This window comes from Ciconia boyciana, chromosome 1 (genome assembly GCF_034638445.1).
Source record: "Ciconia boyciana chromosome 1, ASM3463844v1, whole genome shotgun sequence".
NCBI lineage: Eukaryota > Metazoa > Chordata > Aves > Ciconiiformes > Ciconiidae > Ciconia > Ciconia boyciana.
Window position 1 is genome coordinate 202228109 of NC_132934.1, and position 12047 is coordinate 202240155.

Genomic DNA, 12047 nt, shown 5'->3' on the forward strand with positions numbered 1-12047 from the left:
CTACTGCATTATTAGCTAGATGACTGCACTAAGCCATAAATCCAAGACCTTGCAATCTAAAAATTCTTAATTTCTTTTAACATTTTTGACTTGGCATGGATTTTTCTCAACCTTTGGTAAGTGGGTAGGTCACCAGGGATTACACAGATCACAGTGCTCCTGAAGAATGTGCACACATGATTACATGGGAGTTTAGAGAAGCATGGACAAAAGTGATTGATTCTCAACCCCAGTCAACCTGCGACTGAGAAACTATGCTTTCTGCTGCCACCCAAGAACCTAAGAGAACTGAGGGACCAGTCTGGAAGCAAGATGCCATCCATGTCTGTTTTAATTGCCTTGGCTCTTGGTCTGGAGGCTCATACAGCTGCTCATTTTATCGCAGAGAAAGTTTCAACAGATGTAAGCTCTTGGAAAACGCTGCCAGCTTTTTTTTTTTGATAGAGTAGTACTGGAGGTGGGATATTCCCTACTAATAAGCAATGACTCTCCTTCCTCTAAGATGTTGTCAAGCCAGGTAGGTTTCACCTGATGGCAGGAAGGGCATTTCTTAAACCACAACATCCTGGCAACATTTCTTCCACAGACTTCTTTGATGCACACATATAAATTTAGTATCCAAGTAGCAGAACAGCACTATGTTAAAATGATCAGTCTGCCCCAAAATCTTGTAAGTGGTATGACAACAAATCTACTGCCCTTCTTACTTTTTGCAGTTCATAGTATTTGATGGGTTTCACACTTCCTCCTATGGTGTTAATTTGTGAGTCACTCCAACTCTTGCTGAAGCTAACACTCCCGCTGCTGGCTGGGAGGGCCAAGGTGTGTCGGCAGGAGCCGCAGGTTGAGGCCAAGATTTTAATGCTACTCTTGGTGTAAGCCTTCGCTTCTGAAAGTTTCCAAGAGTGCTTGTATCTCCCTAGACACCAAAGGCAATTGGGTAGGACAGGAAACCTGCAGGACACCAGGCCTGCTAACCCTGTGGTCAACAGAAATCCTCACCAGTACTGACAGGAGCAATGGGATGTTCCAGATGCCCAGGTTCAACTTCTTGATCTCGCACCCAGGTGCCAGGGTTCACCTCTGAGCTACTGTGGTTAACAGCTCCACGTTATGCTGGGGCTTATCTCACTATGCCAGTTTTACAGTGGTAAGAAGTGATGGGATAGCAGAGAAGTGCAGAGAGAGTATTCACCTGGCAAGATGGTGAAAAAAACCCTGAGTAAAGGGAAACGTGTTGGAAAGCTTTGCGTTTATTGCTTAGCATCATCTTATTGCATTTGTTATTTGTTGCTGGAAGTTTATTTCTGATACTGTGTCTGGAACACCTGGAGCTCTTCACAGGTGAAGGAGAAAGGAATATTCTAGGAAAACATGGTAGGAGCTAAAAGCTTCTTTCAGTTTATGATATTGTTTAGATTTCAACAAATAAATGGTTGGTGAGGGTATTTTTATAGTGCCCAAGTCTCTGTGTGGTAATGTGGTTGTTCCTTATGTTGTTGTGAACTCTTAGAAGATGTCCTTGTTTGATGCGGCTGTTCCTTATGTTGTTGTGATAGATATGTGCATGGTAGAACATCAGTATAAACACTGAAAAAAGCTACACAACTGAGTCATCAGAATCCATGGATCTTACACATGCAGATCCACTTTGTTTATGAGGCATTAAAGTGGCTCTGTGGAGGTGATGCAACTGAAACTACTCCACAGCAGAACGAACTCACAGAGGCAGTCAGTGAAGAACAGAAACAGCCATCTGGGACAAGGAAAACTTCTCCTAACTCCTCAGACCTGATCTTCCAGAAGGACCTACAACTTACCTTCAAAGACAAACCTGGAAACTAAAAGTCATAACTTTTCAGAATATTAAAAACCAAGGACTGAGTATTTACTTAATAAATGTTTTATAACCATTAAATATTTTTATACTTTTCCTCACATCTCACCAACTGTTAAGCCATCCATGTTCCACACAAGTAAACAACCTCTGTCTGATCTATAGGCCCATCATTGTCTCACCCCTCTTTGCCAACTATCTCCTCCCTCAAAATGTTAGTAATATTATGTTATACTCAGAGCAATCACTCCCAGCTTGATGTTTGCTGTGTCTAGATCAGACATACAACAAGAATTGTATTTCCCTCCCAAATGTCCATTTACTCCAAGTGTAATAGATGGTATCTATCTCTGCAAATCTTGCCATCTTAGATGTCTAAGATGGCATCTTAGATAGCCACAGTTACAGAAGCACATCTAACTCAGTAAAGTGTCAGGAAAATACAGGAACATGCAACCTGCTCCACTAAAATACTGAACTGAATTAATGCACATTGACATTTCAGAGTTAACGCCTAAACTGTATAAGAATCTGTCTTCAGGCAGGATTAAGATTGCCTTTAGGTGAGATTAAGAACCAAACCCAAAATAGCAATTTATTCTAGTACGTAAAATAAGTGAAGTATTTGTTCTCATGCCTTCCCTTTTGTCATTTGTCAACCTTGCACCTTGCTCAACTTTTCCATTTGTCATTTGGAGTGACTCCTTCTAGGATTCTGTGCATTCTTTGCTCTGATGAAGTCCGCCCCCTACACCTGTTTTCTGTTTGGGAAATGCTGGTATGTGAAACAATATAGATTTCCGCTAACAAAGAACACTCTTTGTCTGAGCTTTGTGCCATGGACCCTTTGGGTACGTTGATCAAAGAGGTACTTTTTTCTGTAAGCATTGCATCTCTGAAGGAACCGTACAATTCATTGCACACTGTCATGGTCACCTGTTTTTCCCAGGTTCACACTTTTGCTCCAGATGCATTGTCTGATAATTTCTTAAGAGGAGTACTATTTCTAATTGCCTTCCCAATGTCTCTGTCCTGTCCAGTGCCTGCAACTCTTCTCATGCTTTACACTGTTGCAGGCCTCACAAAGGACATAGAAGACACTGATACATAAATGTAACTGCTGAGCTAATTCAGGATGGGCAGACAAGTCTCCCTGCACCATTTGCAAAAATTAAACAAAGAACTTCCGTGTATGGTAGGTACCACTGAGTTTAGCCTACCTGGAAGAATTGCCCAGACAAATGAGCTGTGATTACATCTGCCAAGCTTGAACTGACTTGATTAATCCAGTATGAGCTGGAAACACAGGTAATGTTTCTTTTCTTGTAAATTACTTGGGTGGCAGGCGAAATGGGTGGAAATTACTTGGTTGTGGTGGCAACTATTAATTGGCCTCAGGGATTGAGGATGTCAAAGAGATTGGGCCTCTGGCCATATGGTTAGCAGAGTCATTGCCATCTTATATCAATGATCTAATATAAAAGGTAATAGATAGTTAAGATGATAGCCCTTCAGGGAGATTACCATATATTGTCACCTGATACCATGTAGAAGCTGAAGCCCAAGAACCGCAACACACAGAAGCTAAGCTGTCATCCATAGACCCAGCATATCAACCAGTTAGAATGAGTGACCTGTTCCTCTGAGATTACTGGTATAGGACTGGTCTAAACTAGACTGGTGGGGCTGAAGCTGTGATCTGTGTGTGATGCGCATGTTTGCAGAACAGGAATCATTATCCACTTGCTATACTCATCCTCCTAGGCAAATAAATATTAGACTGTGTACCACTGAGTACAGTGCCACACCACCCAATCTCCCCATGACCACTGGATGCAGTGTAGACAACTTTCATTCCAAAAAAGTGACAGCTGCCCTGCACCCCTACTTCTGGTGCAAAGGCTTGTCTTAGGCTTTGTAACTGGAAGTAGGTCCCATGGTCTTTCACCCTGAACGCCATCCCCTACACTTCCAGTTGGAGCCTCGCCTTGTTTACACTGGAGTTAGACTGAGTGCCTTTAGGGCAGGAAGTCTTCCCTCTGCCCACGGGAATTTAAAGCCATTTAAAAGTGAATAAAGTTTCTTAAAAATTTAAGAGACTATGCCTCTGCTCAAAAAGCATGCATCACATGAGGATTTTTAGAACAAGTAAGAGGTTTGTAAAAGGGTATTAGCAGACATTCATGGATGAAATTTTCATAGTAGATGAAATCATCAGAAGGGGTTACATACCCTTCCCTTGTAGTGCTTAAAAGACTACTGTCACAGAGCTATTCAGGGACCTTTTACCCCAAAGAACTTCAAGAAGTGAACCTAAATGAGGACAGAGTTTACAGACTCCTAGGTTATGTGACTGAAGGCTCATCCCCACGAACACAAAGGAGCAGAGGCACAATGACAGGCAGGGGAACCCCAGTAACTGCACTAGAGCCAGCTGAGCCTCTGATGGGGTTCCTCCAAGGGCTGTCACAGGGGAGCCACCAGCCCCATGGGTTGGGGGAACATCCCCAGCTGAGTCAATGGAGGACACTCCCCATCAACTCCCCATCAATCCCATTACAGACTCAGAGAGAATTACTGCCTACAGGAGCATGGGACTCACTATGGGAAGCTGGAAAGAATATTTTGGGGTTGTGCAAGATTATCGGATGTTTAAGGGAAGGACAAAAGACAGGGGAAGGGAAAGATCAAATTGGACTGGGGAGGAACAAGTGTGGAAAAATACAGAAGAAAGGGGATAAAAGGAGCTGGACATATGTAAACAGGTTACTCGTCAGTATGCTTGTGTTGAAGTGCAGCAGCAACTGGGGCCTTTACCAGCCAGGGCTCCATGCCTGGGGGGGGATGGTTTTGGTGTGCTCAAGGACACAGATAGCCAAGGTGTGCAAATGACCTGTTGATCATCAAGAAGTGCAAATGCATCTAGAAGTAACTGAAGCAAGAATTGGAAAACAACAACAAATCACAAAACAAATGGTGTAATCATCAATGAGGTATTCTATAACCAATGCTGTAACTAAGGACATGGAAAGCTACTGGGGTAACTGGAGGTGGCTGAAAAAAGACCTTGGGGAGGGAGGACCTATGACCTGCTCCAGGATGCAGGACCTTCTCTGCAACCTCTGGGGAACTCAGGGAGCAGAAAAGAGCCCAGGGAAACCCATGACCCACCCATGACCCTCTGCTAGGATGACACAGCATGGTGGGAACCACCACACTGACCCACCCAGCCTCCCTCCAGAATTGCGCCATCTCTCACGCAGAACAAGGAGCTTGTGAAAGAAACCACAACACCAACCTGCCCAACTTCTCCCTCTCACTGCACCATCTCTCCCATGGCACAGGGAAGTCAAGTAATTTGTAAAATTGCATACATCTTTGTATTGAGCATAATTGGCAGGGGCAGGGCTTTTTCTGAGGGGGGCTGCAAGGGTGACCTTTGTGGGAATGTCATAGCTACATCGGACACAGCCACTTCCAGCTGGCTCCAGCAGACCCACTGCAGGACACAGCTGAGCACATCAGCCAAGCTGGTGGTGCCTCTGAGCCCATCAGATGAGTTTATAGCACCTCTGAAAGAGATGTATTTAAGAAAGGGTGGAAAGTGACAGCATAAAAGAAAAAACAACGAGGCTGGAGCAGGAGGAAAGAAAAGACCATGCCTGAGCAGGGTCCAGAGCCATGTAGCTGCCCAAGCAGGGCCTGCAAGGCATGACTCTAGAGGGACTGCTATTGATGGAGGAACCACCACCAACCCCAGTCTCCTGCACTGCCTGTTGCTTCACCAAAGGGACTGAGTGTAATGTGTGGTGAAAGGATGGGAGAAGAAAAAGTGTGGGGGAGGTGTGCAGAGGGAAGAAGGGGTGTTTTTTTCTGAGGGTTTGTTTGCACTCCATTACAGAACCAGCTTTCTGAACACCCTCCCAAGAAGAGAGGGTTTCACTTCCACTACCTCTTCTGAGTCATTCTGTGTTACCATGAGGGATATTACTGTCCTTCCAAACTAGACTGTCTGGTTCAGAAAGAAATACAGACAAGCCTTCCACCAGTGAAGTCCTGCTCCTGATCCCAGCTAAAACATACTTTGAATTGAAATGGAATTCAGCAGGTCTTCTGAATGACCCCAGGGATGAAAATGAAAACTATTATCACCAGGTCAAAGCCTCACCCTGACATCTGTCTGAGATTTCTCAAAGACCATCTGAGCATCTTTGCTTTCAGCTCTTCAGTTATTACGCCCCAGAATGTGTCTGGGTTCAAAAGGAAAGCTCCCTGGTTTTGTAGGAACCAGTCAAAGACTTTTAGGGATTCTCAGTGTTCAAATCCCAGAATGCTGCTACTCACACGCCATGACTGGTTTGAATCAATATATTGATGCTAATGGGTGTGTTTCTGTCTTTTTATGTGCTGAATATGGTGTTGAAAGAAAGGAAGCTCCCTAAAGCTGCTTTATGGGCCACAGTAGACAGAGCTGACAAGCAGCACTAGCCACTGGAGGGCAGTGAGAGGCTGGGGAAATCTGAGGTGAGACTGAAAATGCTTCTGCCTAAATACGACCCCTAACTAGAAAGATCCTGAGTTGCCCAAGACTGAAAAAAACTGGTACATTGGGCATAACTGGCAGAGTTTTCGTAGCAGGAGGGCTACAGGGGTGGCCTGTGTAGGAGAAGGTCATGGACTGCCCTTCATTCACAGCTGGCTTGGCAACAGACAATGCCAACCTACCACGCGCCAAAACTTGAACCAGAGTAGCATATAGCACCTCTGTGAAAACATATTTAATAAAGGACAACAGCTGTGGAGGTAGGAGATACAGTATGAGGCACATGAGGATGTGTAAATAGAGATACAGAAAGAGGCAGGGAAGGAGACAAAGGGAGATGCAGGAGGAGGTGTGTGAGGATACATGTGAGGACACAAAGAAGAAGACACAGGAGCAGATACATCCCAAGGGCACTGCAGCTCATGAAGGAATCCCTGAAGGAGCAAGTGATACCCCGAAGGGAACTGCAGCCTGGGGACGAATCCACACTGGGGCAGTTGAAAAGTGCAGGAAACATGGAGTGGCAAGAAAGGAAACCACTACACACTGACCCTGATCTCCTGCGCTGCCTGGTGCCTCTCTGAAGGGACTGTGTAACATCTGGCAAAAGCAAGAGGAGTGGAGACTAGAAAGGGGGAGGAGAGGTGTCTGGATTGAAGCTGAGGTGTCTTCCCTAGGCATTTATCTTGTTTCTCAATACCTCTGAACCAGTAATTAAAAAAATATGTAGTTGGCATTAAATTAAATGGTCAGTGACACTTCCCAACTTGAGACTGCTTTGCTCACAACAACAGGACAGACCAGGAAAAACAAGTGCTGGTCTTTCTTAGGATTATGCTCCATTTGGGAGCCAGCCTGGCCAAAAAGGTGTAATTTGGTGCAGAATGTGGATCCTTGAGCTAAGATCTGCTCTGGAACAGTTGCTAGAAAATTCAGCCCTTGGAAGAAATCATAGAGAACAAATGTTAAAGGCAGTAAGAGTGAGAAGCCATTGTGTTTTGTTTTTGCAGGTAAGAAGATGTAAGAGACCTGTTCCGGTGTGAGGTTCACCTCGGCCTTTCTCTCTTCTGAGATTGTAGGTGAAAGTATGTTAGCACTGGCAAATGTGGTGGAGGACACTGGATCCACCTTCAGAGACATCATACTGTACACTGAGACCTTATTTGATGCTGTAAGCGAAAGTTAACTCCTGTTCCAGTGGTCTTTGTAAAGTTGACCTGAGAGATGTGATTTGAGCTAGTGCAGGTGAAATAATTTTGGACTGAGGGAGGATGCTTGTTTTTTGGAGAAGACTGTACTGTGCAGGCATGTATGTAAGTGTGTGCACACCTGCAAGTATCAAGGTGGATTAGCCAGTAAGTAGGATAAGAGGTTTGGGAGCCATGTGTTGGAGCTGCCATAGGTCTGGGCTGGATACTGGAGAGACCAGAGTGGTCTGACAGTTGGCTCCTGGAGGGACCAGGGGGTTCAAGCCAATTACTGGAGAGACCATGAGGGCAGGTGTCGACTGAGACCCATCTGCACGTATATGTCTCTGTGCATGAGTCAAGGGGAGACCAAGGGATCCAGGGACAGTTACTGGGGAGATGCACATTGCATATATGTAGACATTGTGTGGGGTCATGCAAAGTAAACTGGAAGGCCAAGAGTCCAGGGTCAGTTACTGGACAGACTGAGTGTCTAAGGCCAACTACTGGAGGGATCCATATTGTATGTATGCACACATTTCACACTAACAAACCTTTAACTGCCAAAGAAGGGGACAAGATTAGGCTGTTTGTGCCATCTGTGTTTGTGTGGTCAGCTGTGTATATGTGTGTATATATATATACACACATACATACAGTGTACAGCATCTGTGGGCCTATTGGGAATACATGCAATAGGCCACCTCACTACTGACTGCATCTGGCAACATGGAGCTGTGGCAGCCTTGCCTCTGTTGAGCTACCAGATTTGGCAGTTCTCAAGCCAATGAGTTTCTCTCGCAATATAGAAAGAAGCTCCAGAATTTGCAGATGGGTGACTCTGCACGAAGTACACCATTCTCACCACACCCTTCCCAAGCCCTCCAAGGTCCAAGCCCAACAGAGGTCTTCAAGCTTTCTCGGGTGATGTGCCGCCCAGTGAGACAGGGAAGACATGGCTATTCCCTCCTGGGATTTGATGCACCAGTTACAGAAGGCAAGACAAGAATCTCACTGCGTAGCAGGCAGCAGGAGCTCAGGTCCTCTGTGACAACTGGCCAAACCTATCAACTGCTTACAAGAATCATAGGTCATCAAAGAGCACTTATCCCTTCAACATGGGGAATCAAAAAGTCAAATGGTCAAGAAAATGGCAACCAGTTCTGGGCACTGGGCCACCTGCATTACCACTAGGCCAGTGCAGTAAATAGGTTGGATTATAATGCATTGCCAGTGCTGGTAGTGAACTGGCTGTTCCTGTAATGCATTTGAGCGATATCTCTCTGGGGACAGAAGAGATACAGGGGACTGTTTATCTTAATGATTTACTACCACAAGGTGGGATGATGATTCCAGAGTGTATTTCTCCACAGTGCTTCTGTTTGCTATTGCAAATTTTTCCTAAGTTCACAACAGCAGCCTCCAGCCATTGCTGGGTGACCTGACTCTGGTTTCTGGCCTGCTTCGCTGTTGGTGGGGGCTTGCTCTATCAAAGCTTGAGGAAGAAACTAGAGTGGAATCATAGAATCATTTAGGTTGGAAAATACCTTTAAGATCATCTAGTCCAACCGTAAAAAGGAAGGAAAGCACATTTTTACTTCCAAACCCCAGAGAGGCTGCAGTGGACAACAGCAGTGCTATGGTGTTCTCTGTAAAACCTGTTGCCCTGCCAAGTATAGAAGGGGGCGAGGAGCTGCTTGCCCCCTGCAGGGAAACACCACAGACCACACATAAGCTAGGATTGACTAGGAAGATCTCTGAGTTACCTTCTCAGCCATACAAAAAGTACAGTGCGAGTCTGAAGAGATGTATGTACGGCAGCAGAGAAAGGGATAAAATAGGCAGAATGAGAAGGAAGCCATACGTAACTTTCTAGAGCACTAACGCCAGAAGTGGATGCACCCTGTCCTCTACTCAGATGAGTATTTGTCTGTATTGCACATGCAATAGCCATTTAATCCACCAACAAAAGGTCACTATGAATGCAATGCGGCAGAATAGTGCTGAAACTTCAACTCGCAGAATTTATTTATAGTGTGGAACTGCAGGGACAGAATTTGTAATTCTAGCTAACTTGAGAAATTAAAGAAAGATCTCTGGACCACGTCCAACATCCTCACAGTTCTTAAAATATACCTACTCCATAAAACAAAGGTGTAACATCTGTGTATCTGTAATGTTTCCATGTGTGTGTACTACTGATTTGGCAGCATTCACAATTTAACATTTAGAGTATGATGATGAATGTTACAGATTTTCCTGGATAAGCAAACAATGAAACTACTTTTGCTTCCTCAAGACATATGCTACGGTCTGGCATGCTGAACAAGTGTGATATATACTGAGGAAACTGCTCTTTACTCTTTAAAAATCAAACATTACCAATGAAATAGTTAATATTTATGATTATATACACACAATATTTTATGCTGATATCAGAAGTACAGAGAGAGCTTTTTAACAGAACAGCATTTGCTTTTTTTTTTTCTTTACATTTTCATAATAATTCTTACGGGAACTTTTGGAGTTTTATCTTCTTAATTATCACTTAAGTTGTCACGCATATCATCTTTCTTGGAAGGAAAGGTGGTTTCTTTGAAACTGTTAAGGACCTTTGCAATTTCATAGTTTGGTCAGTGCTTATTTCACTACTGCCTCAAAATTGTTTTATTGCCAGAGAAAAATAATTCAAAACACAAGCAGTTAAAATACCCTGCTAGTGATGTTTTTCCTTTTCTCCCTTTGAATCTACCTGAGTGACCCTTCTCTACACAGACCGTAGTCCAACAGGGCTGCTCATGTAGCCAAAGCAGAGAAACATAGCACTGCCTAGAAAGTCAAACATCTTATAAAAGTACAAGATCCCAAATTTGCTAGGAGGTGAGAAGATGAAGCCCACTGTGGTTTCAGCATTTCTCATTAGAGGGCTCTTAAACCTACTTACCACCACCTTGGTGACTAAGACCATTGATGACTGTGGTCATCAGTTCTTACAACACAGTATCAGCTCCACAATATTGTATACTGGTATCTAATTTTGGATATATTGCTGAGGACCATTTTGACTATTTAGTAATAATAATCAATAAGAATTAACCATTAGTGCAGAATGTATTAACAAATATTAATTGGATAAAGTTTTAAAGTTTAGAACCGACCTATCAATTTTCTAAGCACTAATAGTGAACCCTGGCACACACAAACATGTGTATAAATATACATGTGTATAAATATACATGTGTATAAATATACACACACATTCAGCTACAAGCAATGATGTTTTTGTTTTTTACTAGCATTTCAGTCACCACAGGCAGTACTGCCCCAAAAGCAGCCCACCGACCCTTGCACACATATGCAAACATGCAAGGACAAACTGGTGAAGAAAGCATTCTGCATCGTACCTAGAGGTGCACTGGCACAGCAAGCCGCTTCGGATCGAACAGGCCTGCATGCATCTCCTGCGCAGGAGTCTGGCTTTGCTCCTAAAGCTACCTTCATCTCAGCACAGGCCCTACCTACGCAGCACAAGCCCCTCCGAATGTGCAGGAAGACACACTCCCACTACTTCAGTGCGGGGCTAGGGCGCAGGCACTGCACCTCCACCCCACTGCACAAACCCGAGGGCTGGGAAGAACAACGCCCCACGCCACAGAGCTGCGCCCCAGGCTGCCCACTGAACCAAGCCCTCCTCAGACACCGACGCGGAAGACGAAAGGCTGCGGAGAGCCCCGCTCCCGCAGAGCCTCACAGCCCGACCTCGCAGGCACCTCCCCCGCCGCCCTCGTTTACTGCCTCTGCCCGGCCGCGGCGGCGCAGCGAGTTGGCGTCACGATCCAAGAGGCGCGAGGAGCGCGCATGCGCCCCCCTCCCAGCCGTTGGGCGGTGCGGTGGGGGCGCCATTTTAGCGCGAGGGGGCGCCCGCGCGGCGGTGAGGAGAGTCCTCAGCCTGCGCCGTGGGGGGCGGGCGCTCGGTTTGGGGCTGGGGACCGAGTTCTGGAGACACGTAATGAAGTTCAGGCTGAGCTTTTTAAAAACAAACATTTTAACACAAAGTAATAGAAAAGGTCCATGTTTTACCTGCCAAAGTCTATACCTTGCCTTAAAAGCATGCGGTGCGTTTGGCCCGTTGCGTCCTATGGAACACACTGGGTTTATGTGGATGCATTAGCAGTAATTAAACTTGGTAAGAAGTTGCGATGATGCATTGTGCTAGTGGTGTGCTATGCCAGAGATGGGTCCGCATGTTTGTGACCATTGGCATTTTAAGATGGAAAAAACACTGACAAAGTATTGTTTGCTGAAGTCAATGGGAAAACCCTTGGTGCTGAGGAGATTCTCAGTGTTTTTCAGGATCAGGCACACAGACAGATTTATAGATTGATCATTTTTATAAAAAACACTTTTTCCAGAAATAAATTCCTATTGCTGTGGTTAAGATGTGTTACCCCCACTGTCCTGTCTGAAGTCTCCTCAAACG